Consider the following 6,000-nt stretch of genomic DNA (forward strand, 5'->3'; position numbering starts at 1 on the left):
ACACTCATGCTACGCTACACCCCCGCCCACACACACGTGTGCGTATGTACACATGTGAGGCTTAAAAGGTCTGCACGCTCGAGTTTCACATAACACACTGGACGGGGAGAAGTGATACATATGGACATGGACACACACACACACACTTGTTCTTCCAGCTGAGCGTCCAGAGAGAGATCACATCTTGATGGAGAGATGACGAGGAGGAAAGGAGGAAGCATGAGTTGATGATGGGGAAAGGTTTAATATATGGCGGATGGATGGAGAGAAAGGGAGCGATGGATGAGATGGAGGGATGAGGATGAAGATGAGGATGAGGAAGGAGGGATTGAAACATGGACGAGTGTCTGGAGGGCAGCCATCACCAGAAAAAACAAAAAAAGAAAAACGGATGCAAAATGAAAACAGCTCCCATCCCTGTTCTCCTGCCTTGTAAACAACCACTGTCTCTGGGCGAGAGAGGAGAGAGAGAGAGGAGAGGAGAGAGCCTTGAGGGAGGGGAGGGAGAGAGAGAGAGAGAGAGAGAGAGAGAGAAAGAGAGAGAGAGAGAAGACAAGATAGCACTGCATCAGGAAAGATGTGAAAGACAGAGAAGGGGGGGATAGAGGGACTGAGACAGAGTTGTTATGCCCCCACACGCCATGACTCATCTCCGGTTTCATACCCAGCAGGAGGAGGGTTATGTGTGTGTGTGTGTGTGTGTGTGTGTGTGTGTGTGTGTGTGTGTGTGTGTGTGTGTGTGTGTGTGTGTGTGTGTGTGTGTGTTTGTGCGTCTGTGTGCGAGAGTTTGTTGAGAGAGAGAGAGAGAGAAAGAGAGAGAGAGTTTGAAGAGCGTCGCACATGGATCTGCACTCGAATATGTGTTTAAAGTGAGCAGGAGACACAACACCGAGGGCTGGCGGTAGGTAGGTACATGTGCATGTGATGATGATGATGATGATGGTGGTGGAGGAAGAGGAAGATGAAGATGAGGAGGAGGAGGAGGAGGGGGGGGGGGGGGGTAAAGTGTGACAACCGGGAACATTTAACAAGCCCCCAGATGATTCGAGCTTAATTGATTCAAGACTAAAGCCAAGTTCAGTTCAGTTCAGTTGAGCCATCAGAAAATTAATACTCCAAAAAAAGGAAAGAAAAAAGAAAAAGAAGAAATCTGGATAAACGGCTCCATCCATTAATGATCAGCACTAATAGGCAGACACACACACACATACACACACACAATATTCTTCAGAGGTTCTCCAGGCAATTATGACGAGGAGCAGAGCAGAGCAGCACACATCAGCCACAGAGCAGGAATCACACCAGAGGCAAATGCCCCACTTCACTTCCACCCCATTAATCCTGCTCACACCGGACGACTCCAGCGTCAGCAGCACCTGCATCCACATGTTCAACCCCCGAGATGCTGCTGCTGCTGCTGCTGCTGCTGCTGCTGCTGCTGCTGCTGCTGCTGTTGTTTATGAAACAGCCACACTCATCCAACCCAGGGACACAGATAGCACTCTGACTTAGATGAGGTAAACAACAGCCAACACCCCCCCTCCCCTCCTCTCCTCACCACACACACACACACACACCCCACCCTCCTCTGTCCTAAAGCCAGCTAGATCTGCACAGCACGAAGCAGCAGGAGGAGGAGGAGGAGGAGGAGGAGAGGGTGAAGGAGGCAGAGAGGAGTTGCTCTAATTCCTTGATGTGTGTATGTGTGTGGTTGCGTGCTCAGCCTTCCTAAAAGCACTGCTGCTCCCCCTGGTTTCCTCTCCTCCTCCACCACCACCACCCCTCCTCCTCTTCCTCCTCCTCTTCCTCTGAAGGAGTGAAGGAACCTGCGAATCATCCGAGGACTGTGAACGTTTGGTGCCACCACCCTGCCTGCACCCAGACCTGCTGCTTGCTGCTGCTTGATGCTCCACATACAACTTCATCTCACATCATCCTATGTGTCTATACGTGTGTGTGTGTAGCCCCATGCATGTGCGTGCATGCATGTGTGCATGTGTGCGCCTGCAAGTTCAACTCACATTCCTCGCTACAGTGCAGCAAATGAGCCTATTTGTTGCAATTACGCGCAAAAAAATAAATAACCCACACTTGGATCCGGTCCAGCTGCACACACAGACACACACACACACACACATTGCTCCTGCTCACACACACACACACACACACTTGATTCCCACCGTTTATTACGTTGCATTTTGCAGCTCAACATGGCCACAAGTTTATCCGGTTAATTTCAGCTCGGGGTGGCTGCAACACAGCGCTCCTGGCTGCTCGAATATTTATCTTTCCTTCATTGCAACGCTTTTTTTTTTTTTTTAATAAACGCATCACCTCCTCCTCCTCCTGCTCCTCCTCTTGGAGCAGCGTGCACGGTCCGTCCAGGGCACCGACACGTACCGTCCCCCAGCTCCCCTGCTCCCCGCTGACTGTGACTGACAAGCCCGCTGCAAAAAAGTGCGTACCAAGCTGCTGCCCCCGCTGCTAGCAGCCTAGCACTGGCTCTGATACTAGCAGCACTAGCAGCAGCAGCAGCAGCAGCGGCGGCGGCGGCACAGTGCTGGACTTGACTGCTTCTGCAACACTGACACTTTTTTCAGTTTTTTTTTGCGTTGATCTCCATGTCTAAAAAAAAAAAAAAAAAAATATGCGTGTGTTTTTACCTTGATCGCAGTCAGCTTCGGGTGCAGAGACGTCCTCAGTCCTGGACGGCGGCCGATTCCCAGAGATTAGGAGATCATTGGGAGCCAGGCACATGTAGTTTCACAGTGGAGGGTTTAGCAGTAGTTCAGTTTGCCCACTCGGTGCCCTGCCTGCTGCCTGCTGCCCGCTGCCCGCTGCCGGGCTACTGCTGCTGCTGCTGCTGCTGCTAAACCAACCCCCCGACTCTGGATCCACGTTGGGGTGACAGGACTGTCCCTTCCCCTTTCCTTTTCCTTCGCTTCCCTCCCTTCGCTTCCCCTCACGGTGCGTGTTGACAGCGCGTCAGCTCCGTGAAGTGAACCTACCGACCAACCACCGACGAGTCCAAATCCGGAATAAAATCCTCCTTTAAAAAAAAAGAAAAGAAAAAAAAAAAAAAGTGGCAGCCGGACTAAAGTTGCAGCCTGCGCCAAGTCAACAACAACAAACGCGGCGCGCGGTGTCGGTGCTGCCGCCGCTGGTCCCCGCTGCCCGTTCACCGCTGTGTGTTGTGTTGTGTGTGTGTTGTGTAGCAGCAGGCTGCGAGCGAGGTGCGCACTACACTAGTACACTACACTACATTAGCGCTCACAGGAAAGCATGTCGCATTTTGCAAAAAAAAAAAAAAAAAAAAAAAGCCCCAAACGTAGTGTCAAAAAAAAAAATCCGACTGTGTGTTCGGAGGCTCCGGTGCCGGTGAAACGGGAGCGACGGGAGGACGGAGAGCCGCAGCAGGACGAGGCGTTAAAAAAAAAAAGAAAAAGAAAAAGGATGCTTTATTTCCAAACGATGAGTCAGAAAAGCTCGCGAGCCAGTTTCGCAACGTCCCTCCTTCAAAAATAAAACATTGAGCTCTCTCTCTCTCTCTCTCTGTCCCTGTCTATCTCTCTCTCTCTCTCTCTCCTCGGCTTCACTCTGCCTCCGCCGCTGCCTGGCTCCACTCCTCTGCCCGCTGGACGTGCACGCCGCTCGGCTCTAATGCACAGGCGGGTCCGGTGTTGCAAACCTTCTCCTCCCGCCTGCCCGCCCCTCCTGCCCCAGGACAGGGGGAGAGGGAGGAAAAAAAAAAAAAAAGGACAACACGGAGGAGAAAAATCAGCTCTTATCATCAGCTTGAAAACTCTTTTGGCGCCATATTTATGGCGTACTTTCAATTCACTGTTACCGCAAGCTGCATGCACTTCCTACTCTGAGAAAGGCTGGATTACTGCGCCTCGGAGAGGAGACGGCGGGGACTGAACCTCCACCTGCCACTTTCCTGATACACTCACTCTCTGTGGCACCAAGTGTTGGAAGTATCTGGGGGAAAAAAGAGCAGAATGATGTAGCCTAATAAAAATGAGTGGGTTTGTTTATTAAATAAAAAGCAACTCATAGGCTAAATTTAGCTATCTTCAGCCCCACAAATAAAGCGAAATGGACAAATACTTAGGCTACTATAAATATAATTGAGAAGGTTACATAAAACAAACTGTAAAAACAGCCTAGGTAAATTAACAGGCATTCATTTTGCAAATAAAGACATGTAAAATATAGGCCTAATATAGCCTAGCTATATCTAAAATTTAAGTAGCCTAGGAATAAGGAGCACAAACTGTTTTTAAAAAAAATAGTCTTACAGCATTATTTTGATAATAAAGGGGGGGGGGGGGCTTTAAGTTTGACTCATTTGACTACTTTGTGACAGAATAATTAGGCCTATGTTAAAATTTCATATTCATCCACACTCAGTATTTTGATGTCTCAGAAAATCTATATCAATATTAACAGGCATTCATTTTCAAACATATAGACTATAAAACTTCATCCCTTAAATAAATCCCAGTTTCAGCTCCAAAAAAGTAAATTTAATGCACAAACATTTTGAGTATAAGCTAATATCTCCTAAATCTAGTGTTTTCTAAAAATAGTAAATCAACTTAAAGTGTCTCCTCCCTCTTTTTCCTTTGACTGACTGATTCAACTGGACAGAGGAGTTATGATGAACACTTAATATTCATCCACAACCTGCAATTCACAGCACTTTCTCAACGTGTCGACTTTATTTCTAAAGGTGATGTTTAATTCTGACCATCACCATTACCTGGTTGTCACAGTGACTGGCAGCTGCAGAGTCAGTTCAGGAGTGAAGGGTCCATGGTGGTGGTGGTGGTGGTATTTTACTGTGAGTGATAATATCTCTCCACCAAGTGACTGATCTGCTCACACTGATCCAAAGGAAATGGCAAATAAATTACCTTCCTTCACATTTTTTCTAAAAAAAAATCTATATTTAAAGGGGAGGAGGGTGTTTGATCAATGTGTAATCTACTGCCGTGCACTGTCTCTAAATCACTGTCCTCTGGCTCTTATCAGGCACACGACTGCATTTTCTTGTGCTTTACCGTATAGTTCAAATATCTCACAAACAAATCTGACTCTGACTCTGAAATCTCATTAAGTGTCTGTGCAGCCACAGACAGAGGATAATCTCAGCTGTTGTTATTCATCTTCGCTCATCTTTATTGTGTCTGGTCAATACTCATATAGCTGCAGAGCGAGGAGGCACACACACACACACACACAGAAAAAAATTAAGGTCATCCGGATGAACAAATGGGACGATTCCACTTCTATCAAACACACAAACCTGCAAGGGCATGTACAAAAACACAACACACACACACACATGCATAGGCAAGGATGTCAGGTGCACAAATGCTCATATCAGCTGTCTCACGTGATGCTTAGAAAGTGGAGAGGGGGCAGTAGGAGGGGGGGAGCAGGGAGGAGAGGGGTTGCTGTTTTGCACAAAGTGAAATGAGGCGGTGAAGGACACAGAGGAGGGATTTCTCTGGCACACATTCAAATGCAACAGCAGCATCCCGCACTTCGTCCTCCTCCCCGTCCCAGTCTGCACGCTGAAGGTAAGGTAGCCTATAGTGTCCCCCCATGAGGAAACAGCCTGGGACGTGACCCCCTCTCTCTCTCCGTGGCGTGGTCGTTTTGTTTTTTAATGTGCGCTAATGCAATTTATTCCTGGCTGATGATGAGATAAGATGCACACGTTGTTGTTTATTTAGGAAGTGGATCCATCCACATCTGGGTCAAATAGTGGCTGTATAGTTGGTTTGTTTTTAATCTGCCGGCTGCTGGGTGGGGTTTAGCCTTTACAGCTGCAGAGCATTTCCCCATTGTAATCCATACCTGTGTTTAAAGGTGCTATAGGCTACTTGTAGCACATCAATCATTAAGTACATCAACTCTAAGTGATTAGTATTGGTAACTAATGAGTCAATAGCTGCTGGTAAATGAACTGCGTAATACAACAACAACATC

The 6,000-nt window shown here is 47.8% G+C and overlaps 1 protein-coding gene across 2 annotated transcripts in view; it reads right to left on the bottom strand.

The window, feature by feature from the left end:
- jade2 (jade family PHD finger 2) overlaps window positions 1-3,662 on the bottom strand; it is a 185,768-nt gene extending 182,106 nt beyond the window's left edge. For both annotated transcript variants that reach the window (XM_085797159.1, XM_085797160.1), the window contains exon 1: window positions 2,664-3,662. The gene's annotated coding sequence lies outside the window, so the exon portion shown is untranslated. The remainder of the gene's footprint in view (window positions 1-2,663) is intronic.
- Window positions 3,663-6,000: the final 2,338 nt, after the last annotated feature.

This window comes from Trachurus japonicus, chromosome 14 (assembly GCF_045865225.1).
Source record: "Trachurus japonicus isolate A0001 chromosome 14, Traja_1.0".
NCBI lineage: Eukaryota > Metazoa > Chordata > Actinopteri > Carangiformes > Carangidae > Trachurus > Trachurus japonicus.